The sequence below is a fragment of the Gossypium hirsutum genome, chromosome D09 (assembly GCF_007990345.1).
Source record: "Gossypium hirsutum isolate 1008001.06 chromosome D09, Gossypium_hirsutum_v2.1, whole genome shotgun sequence".
NCBI lineage: Eukaryota > Viridiplantae > Streptophyta > Magnoliopsida > Malvales > Malvaceae > Gossypium > Gossypium hirsutum.
Window position 1 is genome coordinate 36,490,283 of NC_053445.1, and position 18,798 is coordinate 36,509,080.

General features: G+C 34.7%; 2 long non-coding RNA genes across 2 annotated transcripts; one reads left to right on the forward strand and one right to left on the reverse strand.

Moving 5' to 3' along the window:
• Nucleotides 1–404: 404 nt before the first annotated feature.
• On the forward strand, nt 405–1,114 carry LOC121220850 (uncharacterized). The gene is made up of 2 exons (XR_005918066.1): nt 405–622; nt 892–1,114. It is a non-coding gene; the product is annotated as an uncharacterized lncRNA (long non-coding RNA).
• Nucleotides 1,115–5,330: 4,216 nt separating this feature from the next.
• Nucleotides 5,331–6,497, reverse strand: LOC121220851 (uncharacterized). Its single transcript, XR_005918067.1, has 2 exons — nt 5,984–6,497; nt 5,331–5,652 (listed from the first exon to the last, which is right to left on the reverse strand). It is a non-coding gene; the product is annotated as an uncharacterized lncRNA (long non-coding RNA).
• Nucleotides 6,498–18,798: the final 12,301 nt, after the last annotated feature.

Sequence of the window (18,798 nt, forward strand, 5' to 3'; positions counted from 1 at the left end):
ATACAGGGTCAAAAGGGAAATATTCCCATGCCATCTGAAACGGCATCGTTTCAGGGTATATCTGCGCATGGTCTATGGACCAAACTGAAGCGTAAGCAAAACTTAAGGCCGAAATTGAAAACTAAAAGAAACTACATTGAATGCGCCTAAAAGATGAAGGGACTTATTTCGCAAATATCCCCTTTAGGGAAAACGCGCGGATCCCCCCTGACTGGTCGGGTCGCGCACACGGATGGCCCTATACGGTGCCGTTTTGGGGCCACTGAAACAGGCCCTAAACGACGCCGTTTTGCATCACTTATAAAAAACAAATTTTTTTTTTGTTTTGAAACCCATTCTGCCATTCAAAAGAAAAAAATAAAAAAAGCTCTCTCATATACTCTCAACTCCTCCCTTCTTTCAAACGCCAGTCATGGGATTCCGACCGATTGCCGCCGTGTAGCACCACCGTGCACGGTGGCCGGCATAGCACAAAAGAGGCGTTTCGGTCTCACTTCGAAGCACCCACGAAGGTCAAACACCCTTGGCCCGAAAGCCAATAAAAAAGGACTCCCAAACCCACCTTTCAAGGCCGATTCCGACGACGGAGAGATCTCCGACGACGCGGCCGACGGTGTTTCAGGTAAGTTTCTTCCCTTCTCTTTTTATTTGTTTTCGTAAATAAATAAAAAAAAGAAAAAAATAAAAAAACTAGATCTAAAAAAACACACACAAAAAAAACGAAATATCACCTTCTCTGATTCAAAATCTATATTTTTATTACTATGGTGTCCGAAAAAAATACAAGCAATGACTTATGGCATTTATAGCCGATTACAAGTGCTTAATCCCGTTTTGTTTGTCGTTTTGCATTTGTTTTTTTTCTGCTATCGCGTGTTGCTCGTTTTGCAGGTGGTGTCAGACGCGTGTGGGTGGGGTGCTGGCGTGCGGCAGTGCGAGGGCGTGGCAGACGAGGGGGCCACGCATGGAAGCTTGCGGCGGCTAGCTTGGGGAAGCAAACTAGGGTTTGCTAAAAATGGGGTTAATCTTGGGCTAGGGTTATGTTTGTTTTGGGTTTAGGGTTAATTTTGGGTAGTTTGGGCCATATGAAATTTGGGCTGCAATTTAGACTTTATTTCATGTATTTGGTTTATGTTTTAGTTTTATTTTGTTTTTGTTTTGGCACTGGGCCCGGGCAAAATGGGCTCGTACATACCAAATTAGGAAAAATGTCAAAGTTCAGGTATCAAATTGGACAAAAAAAACTTAAGTACTAAATTAAAAAAATGTCAAATTCAAGTGTTAAATATTATATTAAATCTTCTTTTCTTTTTCTTTTTACCAATAGTAGCTATTCTTTCTTTTATCTTTTTATTATTTTAGACTTTGAGTTTTCTTGCTAGTTTTAACTGCACAAAATGTAAATCAATTACACATTATTACAACTACTGTAATATTTTGCATAATTACACAATTACCTGGAACATTATTTTTAAAAAAATATTACTCAGTTACATAAATTATTATAATTTTTGTGATATTTTGTGTAATTACATAAAATATTACTAAATTACATAAATTATTGTAATATTTATAGTGTTTTGTATAAATACATAAAATATTATCTAATTACACAAATTACTACAAATCTAATATTAGGTAATATGAATTTCACAAAACATTATCAAATTATATAAATTATTACGATTTTTATAATATTTTATGCAACATTATAGCATATAAAAACTCATATAAGGAGTTTTGCTTTAGAACTTTCCTACTTTACATTATTAAGTTGAATTGCAAATATATATCTAGAACAGTACATGGGCCTGCCAAAAAGTGAAAATTTGTCTAAAAATATAGACTCAAAAAATAGACTTTAACAAAAAAATAAGGCATTTTTAAAAAATGGTCCAAGCCTCGGGTAAGGCTTTTTTGGCCCAGCTCGAATATGCAAAAAAAAAACTATTATTTTTTCTTGCTATTTTTTACTGTTTTTTGCTATTTTCTTGTTATTTTTTTCACTATTTTGCTACTATTTCACTATTATGTTGCTACTATGTTGTTATTGTTTGGATATTGTATAACTCTTGTTTTATTATTAATTTTGTTACTATTTTAGAGGCATTTGCTTGTTAAGTTGTACCTATCTTAGTGTTATTTAAGTATACATATTTTTTAATATTTTTGATGTATTATATTTAAAAAAAAATATAATAAATAATATAAAAAATTTAATACAGACAGACCAGATCCAAATTTTAATATTTTTATCTGAGTCCGATTTAAACACAATATTAAGCCAATTTCTTAATCTGAACTTAGACCTAGCAAATGAATCTAAAATTTTAACTGGGCGAATCTACATGTGAACACCTCTATATATATCTCAATATCTTCTCAATATCTTCCCAAATCTTCACATTTTCCCACTTTTTTTTTTTCCTTTTGTTCTCCTTTTCAGTGTCGATAATTGATTCTCATTGTTCGGATTTAAATGTGAAAACAAATTATTAAAAAAGTCAAAATAATCTGATTTGACGCTCATTGATGTTCAACCTAATTAAAGTAATTACTTCCTGCATTAATCGTCATCAAATTGAACAATCACATGGCTTAATGCTATCATTTTGAGTTGAAATATCGATCATTTTCTTGTCTGCTCTCGAGATAGCAAATATACTTATATTTTTGTATGAAATTTACCAATATTTCTATTAGTTTAGTGAATTTCCAAATGAGAGCAAGTCTTTTTTTATTTATTTACTAAATTTAAAATTTTATTTAAAGAACATTGAACTACATACTACTTAATCAAATCAGCATTGATTACAACAATTGGGATTAGCATTTAATACCTTCCACTACTATGTGTCCCATGTTTCTTCTATATTTATTTTATTTTTTACTAGATATTTACTACCTTATAAAACTTCATTAACAAAATGTACAAGATAATTGAATATGTATGTGTGAAAGAAAAGAAAAAATCGATTGATTTATAGAATTATTAGCATTAATTCTTGGATTGGGACAAAAATTTGCTCCTCTTCTGTAACCAAAAAAAAAAAAGAAAAAAGTGCTGGCCAAATGTAGGGCGAATGGAATTTCACAGCTTATGAGTCTAGGGAACTTAATGCGACAAAAAGCATGACCTATAAGTTATTAAGGGTGAGTTTGGATAAGCAGTGCGTTTACTTGCGGTTAGTGTAAAAACAGCAGTGGCGGTGAGATTAGATATTGTAGTGATACTGTAGCATGAGACAAAAAGTAAGCTAAACGCACCGCACCGCGCCCAATCGCCCATCCAAACCCACCCTAAGTCAATATATGTATCACATTACCAAGAAAGTTCGAATAATCAGGTTTGTATAATTGTCTAGTGGAAAAAATAGATCATGGAAACTCGTTATGGAATCGGAATAAGAGATCTTATCGTAAGTAAATTCTAATTGTCGCCACCAATCACTTTCAGGAGGTGTGATCGGGTTACCTCAAAATTTGATTGTTTTAATTAGATATTTAATTTGCTAAAACAATATTTTTCAGTCTACAAAATCCATAAAATAGGTTTGGGAGTCGATTATGCACGAGGAAGGATTAACACCATCGTTACGCCTAAAATTGGTACCTCTAATTAATTACTTGATGTCTTTAGTACCGAGAAATTGAAAATTTGAAAAGAGTTTAAAATAGGATCCCACTTTGCATAATATTATTTTTAATCAAAACGTATGTAAAAGGGCCTCTTATCTCGAGGTAACAAAAGGTCACATCCCGTAAGTTAGGTCACGACATCTCGAATCCTCAAAAGTAAGCTTACTTTTTATTTTATTATTTAATTAAATCTCATGTATTTTAATTTTAAAAGGATGTTCGGTCATCTAGGTTCAACGAGAAAGTCGAAACCGTAAGTTAGAGCACGACTTCTCGAATTTCTAAATACAGAACATTGCTTTATTTTTAAAAATTTCTTTTTTTGAATAACAAAAAATGTAATATTTAAAACGATGTGTATTTATCTTATTTAGATATACATCAATGGATAAATGTATCTAAACTTAATATATAGTATAGCGATAAATGGAATAATATATAATAGCTATATGGGTGAAATGTTAGAATAAACAAATAGAGGATTACTATAATAATACTAATGTAATTGTAATATATTAATGATCAAATCATAATATTAATAAAATAAATAAGGTAATCTTAAAATAAAGTAAAATGGCTATTTTAGTTAATTTTTTTTAAAAAAAATCATTTTAGCCCTTAAACAAAAAAAAAATCCAAAAACCCATCTCTTTTTTTCTTTGAAGCAGACCCTAAGACCGGCCACTGGTCCGACGAGCCTCCTTTCGGCCACCGGTCGTTGGCGACAGCCTCCGCCGTCCCCGGTGGCCGAAAAACACCAAAAGACATTGCTTTTGAGTGCTTCGACCTCTCGAGTCCAAATTTGGGGGAATATTCCCAAAAAATCTTTTAAAAATCACAAAACCCCAAAAACTTTTGCTTTTTTTGGGTTTCGAAAACCCTAAAAATCACCAAACCCTCTACCCACGGCGGTGGAGTACAAACTTTTAGTGAGTTTTTTTGAAAATTGCAAAAACTCCAAAAACTTTCAATTTTGTTTTTGGGTTTCGAAAACCTTAAAAATCACCAAACCCTCTACCCACGGCGGTGGAGTACAAACGTTCAGTAAGTTTTTTTGAAACCTTTCTCTCTTTTTTCTTTTTGTATTTTTATAAAATATAAAAAATAAAACGAGTAATAAAATTACCTTTTTGAAGTTTTTGTATTCTATTTTTGTATTGCTTTTTTTTGTTACAATCTATGGACTTTATAGCAAATATTACATTGTTTATTGTTTTTGTTTTGCTACTGTTTCTACTGCTATTCTTTCGCTGCTTTTGCTTTCTTTTTTGTCCTTTTTTTGCAAGCATCGGCTTGGTCAATGGAGGGCGATGGAATGTGCATCCTTGCCATTTTGGTGCAACGACTGCAGGAGTGTTAGGCCTCAGGACGAGGATCGCTGACGTGGTAAAAGGAGCGGCGTCAGAAACCCTAGGTTTTTTGGCCATTCTGAAAATGTTTAAGTGTTTTGGGCCAATAGGCCTCTTTTCATTTGGGATTAATGTAATTTGGATTTTGGAATTATTATTATTTTATCTTATTTCTTGGTTTGTTTTTTGGTTGGGCTCGGACAAAATTGGCCTATTACACTAACTGCTCAATTTTTTTAAATTAATTTTTTGCTTTGGTAGTTTCGGTGTCGATCATCCGTGTAATACCCAAATTTTTCCCGGCCCGAACCCAATTACTAAAACCTAATAAATACCAGAAAAGAAGAACAAATAAATTAAATTATTAATAGTCCAGTTTTTTACAACAGTAAGCCCAGTTAGCCCAAACCCAAATTACAAATACCAAATACCTAGCCCAATACCTTAAACCCAAATTAACCCAATTAAACCCAATTATAATGGCCCAAACGGGCCAATTTTTTCCAGAAACCCCTAGGGTTTTTGGATTTTTCTGACGCCGCAACATTCAGCCCCAACCAGCGCCGCAACCACCAGGCCTTTTCCTCGCACGTGTTGCGCCTACGCGCGTGTAGCGCCTCCGCGCCAAATCCACGCGAGCCTCAACGTCCACTACTCCGTACGCCTGCAACAAACAAAAATGAACAAAGCAGCAGGAAAAAGGAGCAAAAATAAATAGCAGAAAGGGAAGAAAAAAAAGATGATTTTTTATTTATTTTTTCTTTTGGATCCGGCTATATAAAAGCCATTTTTCTGTATTTGAAAAGGGGGGAGGAGAACCAAGCATACTGTATCACACAGAATATCAATACAAACGAAAAAAATTTTAAAAAATGTGATTTCGAGTTTTATTTTCTTTTTGCTCTCGATCTTTTTTCTTTTTTCGATTCTTTGCTTTCTTTTTTCTTTTATTGATTGTTTGAAAAAAAAGAAACCGAGTAAGGATGGGAGTTTACCTTCATAGTGCGACGGTCGGATCCCTGTTTCTCTCGTTGCAATCGGAGCAGATGGGGATCTGAACGGTTGAGTTGCGACAGAAGGTGAAAAACCACGTGGCGTTCTCCATTTCTTCTGCCGTTTTGAATGAAAACCTTTAGATTTAGGTTTTTTTTTGTTTTTAAATGTTTTCAAAAAAACGGCACCGTTTGGTGCCTTGACCCGGTGATCCGACTTGATTCGGGGAGGATCCGTGCCTTTTGAAATTAAGGGGAAATTTGCATATTCGGTCCCTCCGCATTGGCTTTCATTTCGATTCGGTTTCCTTTTAAATTTTTTAAAATTGTTATCACATTTTTATTTTGATTTCAATTTAGGCGTCGTTTCCATTGTTAGGATTGAATGCCCAGATCCATGCGTTTAATTGCTGCTTTGGTCCCTTGGATTTGAATCGATTGCAACTATAAACCTTCAAACACTTTCATTTTAATTTAAATCTTTTTTTTGTTACGTTTACTATTATTTTTAGTATTTTCTTTAATTTTATAATTTTTCTTAATATTTGCTAGTATCCTTTTGTCTTTATATTAGTTATATCTTTTACTTATCTCTTTTCATATTTATTACTAGTATGTTTCGTGATTTTAAATTTTTTGTAAAAAAAATGACATTCAATTTTGTTTATTTATTTTTATTTGTGAATCAAATTCTTTGTTTTAGCGTTCTAGAGTTGTTATCATGCGTTATTTTTTAGATTTGTTATTTTATTATTAAAACGTTGTTTCATTGCAATGCATTAATTTTTATCATGTGTTCCTATCATATAAAATTATTTTTATAATAATTTAATTTGTATAATTTATCAATGATTTCAAATTATATTCTTTTAAACTGATTCCTATATTCTATTTATTCAAAATATTCCAATATTGCATTCATTCCAATGTATATTATTATATATTATTTACAATATGCTTATGAAAGATTCATTCTAAATCCATGCTTGTACGTCTTATAATATTCACTTCAAAATTCATTCAAATAAAGTTATTTTATTTAACATCATTCTTAATTTTCTTTTAAATCTACTTCCAAACTCAAATGTATCGTTGCTTTTCAAAAGCATTGTTGAGATGATATATTCCTTACCTTAATGTGTCATTTGAAATCGATTATTGATTCTTTAATTTTCAATTATTAATGTTGGTATTTGCTTAATGTGCTTAAAATTTTATTGTTATTTTTACTTGAATTTATCTATTGCTGGCTTAATATTTTTGTGTACGATTGGATTGCAAGTTATTCTATTACATTGTACATTTGTGTTCAATTGTACCATATTCGTTTTAAAAATAATGTTTCAATAAAGCATTTGAATCATTTTATTTCACAAATTTTCAAAAAAGCTCTGTGTTCGCGGTTCTCGAGATATTGTGCCCTAACTTATTGGGCTTCGATTCTTCTCATAGAACTCAAATAGCTAAGTGTTTTTTTAAACCATACAACTTCTAAACAAAGCTCTTCGGGATTTCAAAATGTTGGATCCTAACTTACTAGATCTGATGTTTTGCTACCTCGAATCAAGGATTTTTAAAATAAAGGCAATATTCGATATTTAGGAATTTTGCGAAATCGAACCCTAACTTACTGGGTCTTGATTTTCTCATTTGACCCAAATAATTAGATATCCTTCTCAAAATGCATAGGTTTTAAAAGTCAAAAGATAAACTTAATTTTGAGGATTTGAAATGTTGTACTCTAACTTATTGAGTGTGACAATTTATTTCTTTGAAATAATTGAGCCTTATCATCCAATTCATTTTATTTAAGATAAAATGATACGGAATCCCGGATCTAGACACAAGAGAAACACAAATTAGAAATAAAACGAGAATAAATAAAATTAGTTAAATAATAATAAATAAATAAATAAATAAATAAAAATGATAGATTTGCCCTATGCAACCCTTGGTTAACTTGTAACCAAAAACGCCAATGATTGAGCGGCTCCCTACGAAACCCCTAGAAGAAGAACCTCTAGAAACACCGATGAACGGGAAAGAAATTTGAATATTTGCAACTCCGAAATACCCTCGAAAAGTAACAAACTCCAAACTAAATAGCAAGAGAAGAATCACTCTACTCTAAAAAATTTGCCTCACACAAATTTGAAAGAAAACAAATACTCTTCTTTTTATTCCTCCCCAATGTGTAGAAAACAAGCCTATTTATAGGCAAATTACAAGAGTAATTGAATCCTAATAAAAACTCTTTAAAGAGTAATTGAATCCTAATAAAACTCTTTAAAATTATCTAAGAAAATAAATAAATAATAACCTAACCAATAAAATTACTTAACTCATAAATGATGTGTCCCAACCAATGAGAATTAAGTAAATAATAATAATAAGATACATAAAAATTAATCCACCAATTTATGGGCTTTTACTATTCCAAGATTGGTCCAGTGAATTGCATTCCCGTATTTGTCAATGTCACGAACATGATGAATTAAATTTGTTGCAACAAAGTCTTGGACAAAAGCATTCATCTTTGATTTTAATTGTCGTGCCTTGCTTCGAGTGATTGGACCACTAGGAAAGACAACCCTTTGAGTGTCACCTCCTTGGCTCGTATCATTCTCCCCCTCTTCAAGAAGATTCGTCCTCGAATCTGAACCTACATCAAATTCAAAAGGAGAAAGATCAGAAACATTGAAAGTAGCACTAACACTATACTCACCAGGAAGATCAATGCGATAAGCATTGTCATTTATTTTCTCGAGTACTTGGAATGGTCCATCTCCTCGTGCATCAAGTTTATTCTTTCTCTTAGAAGGAAATCGTTACTTCCTTATATGCACCCATACCCAATCTCCAGGTTCAAACAAGACTTGCTTTCGCCCTTTATTAACTCGATGTGTATTGGACTCATTCTTTTTCTCAATGGCTTTACGAGCCTTCTCATGGATCTCTTTCACTAAATCAGCTTTCCTTTCACCATCTAAATTAGCAATCTCATTCAAAGGTAAAGGAAGCAAATCTAAAACAGTAAGTGGATTAAAGCCATATACAATCTCAAAAGGAGTAAAACTTATGGAAGAATGAACAGAACGATTATAAGCAAACTCAACATAGAGTATCCATTCTTCCCAAGATTTAACATTCTTACCTATTATGGCTCTAAGCAAAGATCCCAAAACTCGATTTACCACCTCGGTTTGACCATCAGTTTGAGGGTGGCATGTAGTAGAGTAAAGTAATTTAGTACCTAACTTACCCCATAACACCTTCCAAAAGTGACTAAGAAATTTTACATCTCTATCGGAAACGATAGTCATTGGGATTCCATGTAATCTCACAACTTCACGGAAAAATAGATCGGCAACATGGGTTGCATCATCAGTCTTATGGCATGGAATGAAATGAGCCATTTTAGAAAATTGATCCACAACCACAAAGATGCTATCTCGTCCACGCTTTGTCCTTGGTAAACCTAGTATAAAATCCATTGAAATGTCAGTCCAAGGTGAACTAGGAACAGGAAGAGGAGTATATAGACCATGAGGCATCACAGTAGATTTAGCTTGTTTACAAGTAATGTAAGTAGAGTAAATTTTCTCAACAAGTTTTCGCATGTTAGGCCAATAAAAATGCTCATGTAAAACATCATAAGTCTTAGTGACTCCAAAATGACCCATAAGACCACCACTATGAGCCTCTCGAACCAACAATTCTCGCATTGAACACTTTGGTAAGCATAGTCTATTATTTCGAAAAAGATAGCCATCATGCTTATAAAATTTATGAAATGCACCATGTTCACATGCGTCATAAATGCTTGCAAAATCAGAATCAGTGTCATATAAATCTTTAAGATACTCAAAACCTAATAACTTAGTATGCAAAGTACTAAGTAAAGTGTACCTCCTTGATAGAGCATCAGCCACAATATTATCTTTACCTTTCTTATACTTTATAACATAAGGAAAAGATTCAATGAATTCAACCCACCTCGCATGTCGCTTGTTCAACTTACCTTGTCCCTTTAAGTGCTTAAGTGATTCATGGTCAGTGTGAATCACAAACTCCTTTGGTAAAAGGTAATGTTGCCAAACTTCTAATGCCCTTACCAAAGCATACAACTCTTTATCATAGGTCGAATAGTTCAAATGTACTCCACCAAGTTTCTCACTAAAGTAGGCTAGTGGTTTACTATCTTGCATGAGGACGACACCTATACCTACACCAGAAGCATTACATTCAATCTCAAAGGTCTTTTCAAAATTAGGTAAAATAAGAATAGGAGCATTACACAATTTATCTTTAAGTTCATTAAATGCTAATTCTTGCTTATCTGTCCAATGAAAAGATACATTCTTTTTAATAAGTGCAGTCAAAGGCGAATCAATTGTGGAAAAGTTACGAACAAACCTGCGGTAGAAACCGACTAACCCAAGGAAAGACCTTACCTCAGAAACAGTTTTAGGGATAGGCCATTCTTTAATTGCCTTTACTTTCTCCTCATCCACATGGATTCCTGTAGAACTTATCACAAAACCCCAAAAAATAAGCTTATCCATACAAAATGTGCATTTTTCAAGATTAGCAAAGAGTCGTTCATGTCTTAACACATCCAATACTAATTTAACATACCCAACATGATCATTCAAAGTTTTGCTATAAATTAGTATGTCATCAAAATACACGACAAATTTTCCTAAAAAAAGTCTAAGTATGTGGTTCATTAATCTCTTGAATGTGCTAGGAGCATTAGTTAAGCCAAATGGCATGACTAACCACTCATACAGGCCATACTTAGTCTTAAAAGCAGTTTTCCATTCATCACATTGTTTCATTCTTATTTGATGGTAACCACTTTTTAAGTCAATTTTAGAGAAAATACATGCACCATTAAGCTCATCCAACATATCATCTAATCGAGGAATTGAATATCGATACTTTACCGTAATCTTGTTGACAGCACGACAATCAACACACATTCTCCAAGAACCATCTTTTTTTGGGACGAGAAGTACAGGAACCGCACAAGGGCTTAGACTCTCACAAATCAACCCTTTCTCTAAGAGATCTTCAACTTGTCTTTGCAACTCCTTAGTTTCTTCAAGATTGCTTCGATAGACTGGTCTATTCGGAATACTCGAACCAGGCACAAAATCAATTTGATGTTCAATCCCTCGTAAAGGAGGTAATCCCTTAGGCATTTCAGAAGGAAATACATCCTCAAAATCCTGCAAAAGATCAACAAAACAACTAGGCAAATGTGTATTAGAGTTAGTCAAAACAAAGTTTTCCCTAAACCTAATTATTACAAATGTTTGTTTTGTACAAAGAGCAAATTTGATATCTCGAAACCTAGCGAATAAACTCACTTTCTCATCTCGTGACTTGTGTGTGCAATCACTCACCAATGTTGGGCCTTTAAGTTGGCTTTTAACACTAAGGGCCTCTTTACTTTCAGCCTTTTTCAATGATTTTACCTCACTTCCCTTACCCATCTCACTAGCAAGTTTGAGTTGATCATTGTAGACTTCTTGAGGAGGAAGTGGAGCCAAAGTAAACTTCTTTCCAAGGAACACAAAGGTTTATTGGTTAAGGAACCCAGCATGATTTACTCGTCGATCAAACTGCCATGGCCGTCCAAGTAATATGTGCCCAGCTTGCATTGGAACAACATCACACAAAACTTTATCAGAGTATCTACCAATGGAAAATGAAACTAAGCATTGTTTAGATACTTTTACCTCCCCACTATCATTCAGTCATTGCAAGCGTATGACCTTGGATGCTTCACACAAGGTAGGCCAAGGTTTTCAACAAGGGAAGAACTCACCACATTGGTGCAACTTCCACTATCGATGATCAATGAACTAGACTGTCCACCAATCAAACATCTCATGTGAAAAATGTTATCTCTTTGTTCGCGCCCTTCCTCTTTAAACTGGACATTTAAAACCCTTCGAGCAATAAGTGCTTTCTCACCATACTCCAAGTATTCTTCGTACTCATCATGAGTATGCACATCATCAGCATCTTCCAAAGGAGGCATCTCATCTTCGTTATCAGACTCAAAATCAACCTCGCCATCTTCTCGAATCACCAATGATTTTTTATTAGGGCATTCTCGAGCATAGTGACCCTTTCCTTGGCATTTGAAGCAAGTAATATCTATTGGCTGCTTAATGGCACTAGGAGAAGTAGAAGAAGAAGATGGAGCTTGATTAGTAGAAGTAGAACCTTTAAATGAATTAGGCATACCTCTATCTTTGGAGTAAGTTCTAGGCTCATTTGGCTTGAACCGTGCATCTCTCCCATTCCACAATCTATCATCTTGTTTTTGCCAATTTCCTCTCCAAGCAGGATTAGAAACTGAACTAGCACCCCTCGGTGTCCCTTTCTTTCATAATTACTTTTCAATGGTGAGTGCGGTTTGAAGCATCTCTTCAACATCCATGTAGTGTTGTAACTCAACTCGATTTGCAATCTCAGGCTTTAGGCTGGCAAGGAATCTAGCCATAGTTACCTCAGCCTCTTCAACAAGATTGGCTCTAATCTGAATAGTCTCCATCTCTTTGTAGTAGTCATCCACAGATCTATCTCCTTGAACAAGATGTTGGAGTCTTTGATGGAGTTCTCGATAATAGTATGGTGGAACAAACCGTTTTCGCAAGATGCGCTTCATTTCAACCCAAGTATTAACAGGTTGTTCTCTGTAAAGAATCCTGCTTTTACATAATCGATTCCACCATGTTAGTGCATAATTGATGAACTCAGCGACAGCGTATGTTACCTTTTTCTCATCAGAGTAATTGTAACAAGCAAAGACTGCTTCCATCTTTTCCTCCCAATCAAGGTAAGCATCAGGATCATTCTTCCCTGAGAAAGAAGGAAATTTTGGTTTGGGGGTGTCATTGTTTCATTCCACCCTTTCTCTAGGTACATACTCGGACTCAAAGTCATCATCAAAAACATGGTCCTCCCTTCGTTTAAAAGTTCGATCTCGCGAATTTGATCGGCTTATAAAGGCTTCATTCAACTTCTTGTAATTATCGGCAATGTATCTCTCTTGAGTTGTAAGTTTTGTATCAAGATACTCCCTTTGCTCTTGTAACATCTAGGTCATGCGATGTTCGACTTGAGTTTGCAACTTTTTCATCTCTTTTTGTAACAACTCGACCAAAGGATCGTTCTCTCTTTTTTGCTCATCCTCTTCATTTTTACTAGTTTGGGATCTAGTGAGCGGCATGGTATCTGTGAAAGATCAAACAAACAAGAACAAGAAAGAAAAAATAAAAATAACCTCACTCGTTAGCTCTCAAAAGAATAACTCTCTGAATGATTCAAAACTTGTAAATATGTTTGGAGAGGGTTACTAATCAAGATCAAATAACGAAGGTGCAAACTTCAAAGAAATAATGAAGGCCCTAATTGCTCTAAGAGGCCAATAAACTTGACGATGCAATTTGTAATGGAGGCTACACGGATGAAGGAATTGTGCGTGCCTTTAATATCTGCTAACACAAGAAGAAACAATGTGTTAGAAAGCGTAAGAGAAAAAAAAACGTAGACCTGCAACGATCCCTAGCTCTAGAGTCAAAGAAAAGCTTTAATAAAAAGAAAACTTAAGAAAACTCTACCCAATTTAAAAAAAACAAAAATCAGAAACGTTCGGTGTCTTAAGATTTTCAAAAAAAATTGAAGCTTTAATTATACTTGAGTCAAGAAAAGAAGAAGGAAAAAAATTCAATTTTGGAAAAAAAATAAAAAAATAAAAAAATAATAGGAAAAGAAGAAACCTACGTATGAGAGGTAGGCAACTTTTTTTTTGCGCTGTTTTCTTTTTTTTTAAAGATTTTTCTCAACTCTTTTTTTTTTGCGCTGTTTGCTTTTTTTTTTAGATTTTTCTCAAATTTTTTTGCTCTTTTTGCTTTTTTTTATTAACTAATTTTTTTTAAATCGACGAAACCGATGAAAAGTGTTTTTGATATTTTGACTCGTTTCAGATATGATTTTAGCTTCAAAAATAACACCGAATGGCCTGAAACTGATACCAACTGATGCGGAATCCCGGATCTAGACACAAGAGAAACACAAATTAGAAATAAAACGAGAATAAATAAAATTAGTTAAATAATAAATAAATAAATAAATAAAAATGATAGATTTGCCCTATGGAACCCTTGGTTAACTTGTAACCAAAAATGCCAATGATTGAGCGGCTCCCTACGAAACCCCTAAAAGAAGAACCTCTAGTAACACCGATGAACGTGAAAGAAATTTGAATATTTGCAACTCCGAAATACCCTCGAAAAGTAACAAACTCCAAACTAAATAGCAAGAGAAGAATCACTCTACTCTAAAAAATTTGCCTCACACAAAATTTGAAAGAAAACAAATACTCTTCTTTTTATTCCTCCCCAATGTGTAGAAAACAAGCCTATTTATAGGCAAATTACAAGAGTAATTGAATCCTAATAAAAACTCTTTAAAGAGTAATTGAATCCTAATAAAACTCTTTAAAATTATCTAAGAAAATAAATAAATAATAACCTAACCAATAAAATTACTTAACTCATAAATGATGTGTCCCAACCAATGAGAATTAAGTAAATAATAATAATAATAAGATACATAAAAATTAATCCACCAATTTATGGGCTTTTACTATTCCAAGATTGGTCCAGTGAATTGCATTCCCGTATTTGTCAATGTCACGAACATGATGAATTAAATTTGTTGCAACAAAGTCTTGGACAAAAGCATTCATCTTTGATTTTAATTGTCGTGCCTTGCTTCGAGTGATTGGACCACTAGGAAAGACAACCCTTTGCGTGTCACCTCCTTGGCTCGTATCATAAAAGGATCGTATTTTAAAATCTTTTCAAAGTTTTGACGCTAAGACATTAAACAATCAATTCGGTACCAATTTTGGGCTTTACAAGGGTGCTAACCCTTCCTCGTGCGTAACTGACTCCCGGGCCTATTTTCTCAAATCTCGCAGACCTAAAATTTATTTTAATGGTGAACTGATCACACCTTAATAAAATATCGGTGGCGACTCCCATTTTCATTTTTACAAGTCAATCTTCATTTTTTTTAAATTTAAAAAATGGTTTCGACAGCTTGGCAACTCCGCTGGGGAGGATTTAGAGAGTCAAACCGTAAAATTGATTGTTTTTTTGTCTTATTGTCGAAAATTGAAAATTTGATTTGAAAAATTACGATCCTCTCTTTGCATGTGTTTGTATGATTACTGTACATTGAGTTTTATACCTTGGCATCATATTGCATAAAGATTGTTTAGTCTTACCCCTCTAAGTGGGAGTGAGAAGCTACTCCTTCGTGAGGTTTTCACCTCCGTGCAGGATAGTGGGTCACTTTCGGGATACATTCGTACCTATGTCTTCGTGAGATTTTCATCTCCGTGCATCCATAGGGAAATGTATTCCCCTGAACCGAACTCGGTCTGTATGAGCCTATAATGGGTGAAGATCGAGGAATCTACTGGTTCGGGTACCTTGACTTTAGAGCCAAACCCTATATAGAAAACCTTAGAAACCCATCCTAGGTAGAGCCACTCCAAATCCTTAGTGGTTACCTGACTAGGTACTTTTGTTTTCCTTGTTTGCTTCTATTTTGTACTAACTCATCTTGTTTTGTTTTGATTATGATTGCATTGCATTTGCATCTTAGGAAAGAGATATTGATTCAAATCTGATTACTAAATTAGAAAGCTTGTCATGGAATATGGATTCCTTGATAAAGTGGAAAATAATACGACTGCCCGAATATATTCCAAGAAACCCAAGAAGGACGATGGAAGAGTTCGTGACCTTGCTTCGTGGCCTGAGGATTCAAGGCGATTGTCTAAGAGCCTTCGACGTTCCAACTCCCTTAAAGAAGCTGACGAGCCTTATGAAGATGGGAAGATGATGGATCATGACCAAGATCAAGAAAAAAAGCTAGCAGTGATGTCTATTGGAAATTGGCGAGATTATTTCAAGCATGCGGATGAAGAAAAAGATCGATGTTGCCTCTTGGAATATAAGGGAGAGGCCGTACATGCATCTGCTCTATGTAAAGGAATTTACTTTCTAATAAAGTTTTCTAAATGCAATTGAATCATAATTAACATCTCTCTAGGCATTCATTTCATGCATCTGCATTACAAGACATCATATGCATTAAAATCCATTGAAAGAGTTTAATTGAGTAAATTTGTTTCAGCTAATCTGAAAAACCAAACAACCAAACATCCTTACGGTACTCGTCGCAAAACTAAGGAAATGGATCAAAGATTAGAGAAATTGGAGCAAATGCAAAAGGATATGCAAGAACGGTTACAAGTACAAATGCAAGAGTGGCTAGATAAAATCCAAGAAGACATGATAGAAAAATTTATCAAGGCTCAAAAAGATGCGATGGCTGAATCGACCCATCTACTGACTAAATGAGTAAATAAAGGGAAAGGTCCTCTGGTAAATGATGAAGAAGAAGACAATGATAGACCTACCTATTCTCCAGGCTTTACGCCTCTGCATGCACAGGTTCAGACTGAGGTACCTCCGCGCAGATCCTCTGTTTCAATTGGCCCTCAGCGGTTTCAAATCGATGTTTCAATACCGATAAAATTTTTGGCTGGATCAGGTCCTAACCCTGGTGATAATTCGGTTAATCTTGCTGTCCCGAATTTTGATGAAACAGTTGAAGAAGGAAAAGCGAACGCGAAATTGCCAAAACAGTGGGAAGATAGGTATAAATGGTTAGAGGAAAAATTCAAAGCCTTGGAAAGTGCTGATAGTAATCAGGAAATTGACGCTAAGGATCTAAGCTTAGTCCCAGACTTAGTACTTCCTCCCAAATTCAAAATGCCTGAATTTGAAAAATATAATAGAACTAGCTGCCTTGAAGCCCATATCACCATGTTCTGTAGAAGGATGACTGGCTACATTAACAACGATCAGCTGCTAATACACTGCTTCCAAGACAGTTTCGTAGGGGCAACGTCCAAATGGTACAATCAATTGAGCCGTACCAAGATTGGTTCATGGAGGGACCTAGCTCAAGCATTCATAAGGCAATGCAGTCATGTGACAGATATGGTTCTTGATAGAATTACTTTGCAAAACATGGAAAAGAAGCCAAGCGAAAGTTTTAGGCAGTATGCACAGAGGTGGAGGGAGGTTGCAGCTCCAGGTTCAGCCACCCCTCTTGGAGAAAGAGACGAAAATGCTCTTCATCAATACACTGAAGGCCCCGTTCATCACGCATATGTTAGGAAGTGTAACAAAAAGCTTTTCTGACATAGTTATGAATGGTGAAATGATTGAGGATGCTATAAGAACCGGAAAAATTGAGGCGGAAGAGATTAATAAGAGGTCAACCCCAAGAAGAAGAGAAAATGAGGTGAACAACACAGGTTACTCTAAATCAGTTACTGTGAGTCAACCAGGAAAGGTAGCTGATAATCAACAAAATTCATCAAGGCAAGATTCTGGCATGAAGACTGAGAAGTTCCAGTTTACGCCAATCCCAATATCGTATAGGGAGCTGTATCAAAATTTGTTTGATGCACATGTTGTCTCCCCTTTTCATGTGAAACTTCTGCAACCTCCATACCCCAAATGGTATGATACGAACGTACAATGTGACTACCATGCGGGAATTACGGGGCACTCAATAGAGAATTGCACTGCCTTCAAAAAACAAGTTGAAAGACTCATCAACATGGGTGTTGTCAAGCTTGATCGCTCATCTAGTGCAGAAAGCCCGCTACCCAATTATGATTGATAATGGAGTGAATACAATGTATGAAGAGATGTTAGGAAACGTTCACATGAATGATATATATGAAGACACAAATGAAAAGGGACCTTGTTAGATATCTGCCCTTATAAATCTGGAGTGTTCTAAGCAATTAGACTGCGGAAGAAATCCCTATAGTTTTTAGAGCTTATTTAGAGTAATGTTCAGAACATTTTGTTGTTTTTAGCCTAAAAATGATAGAAATTTCTTTGTAAAATAGGCTCATGTCTGAACGTCATTATTCTAATAAAATACATCTTTGCATTAATTTTTGAGCCAATATTCTTTTATTCTTTCTTTCTTTTGGATTTTCTTCCATATCATTCTTTCATTCATAATTATACTGTACAAATAATTATTCACAAATTTATACATTCTTTTGTATATTCTTTGGTACTTATTATGGGTCCCCAGATATCTACTACATGAATGACGCTGCTACAGACTCAGATTTTCCTTTTGAGCGAGGCATGTTTTAGAGGGATCTCATGACTTTGAAAATGACATAGATTGTGTAGCTTATCTCCGGACTTGTTGAGGATGGTTGAACAAGAGGATAGACAGATCCTACCTCACAAGAAATCATTAGAAATTGTGAGCTTGGTGAATATTAGAATTGACCTGATTGCAAAGACGAAGCAAGACCTTGTTGAGTCACGTCTAGGGTTCAAAGATGTTTTGTATGATCATGCCAGGATATGCCCGGGTTAACCGCTGATAATGAAATCTGCACAACAGCTCGATGTCAGAAATTTGTAGTATGAACGATGAAATTCTTTGCCGGGGCAATGCCTCTCTCGTTGACTTAGCATAGCTTTGCCCATTTGAAGTCGAGTTCCCATCCCTTCAAGATGTTGTTGGATTTTACTTTGATTAAACAGGAAGATCCAAAGTTTTCTATCGTAGTTGCGCCCCAAAAGGCTCTATGAAAGAAATCTGATACCAAAGAAGGTTTTTCGCATACAAGATGAAAGTGGAAGATCTTATGTGGGAGACTTTATCAAGAAAAA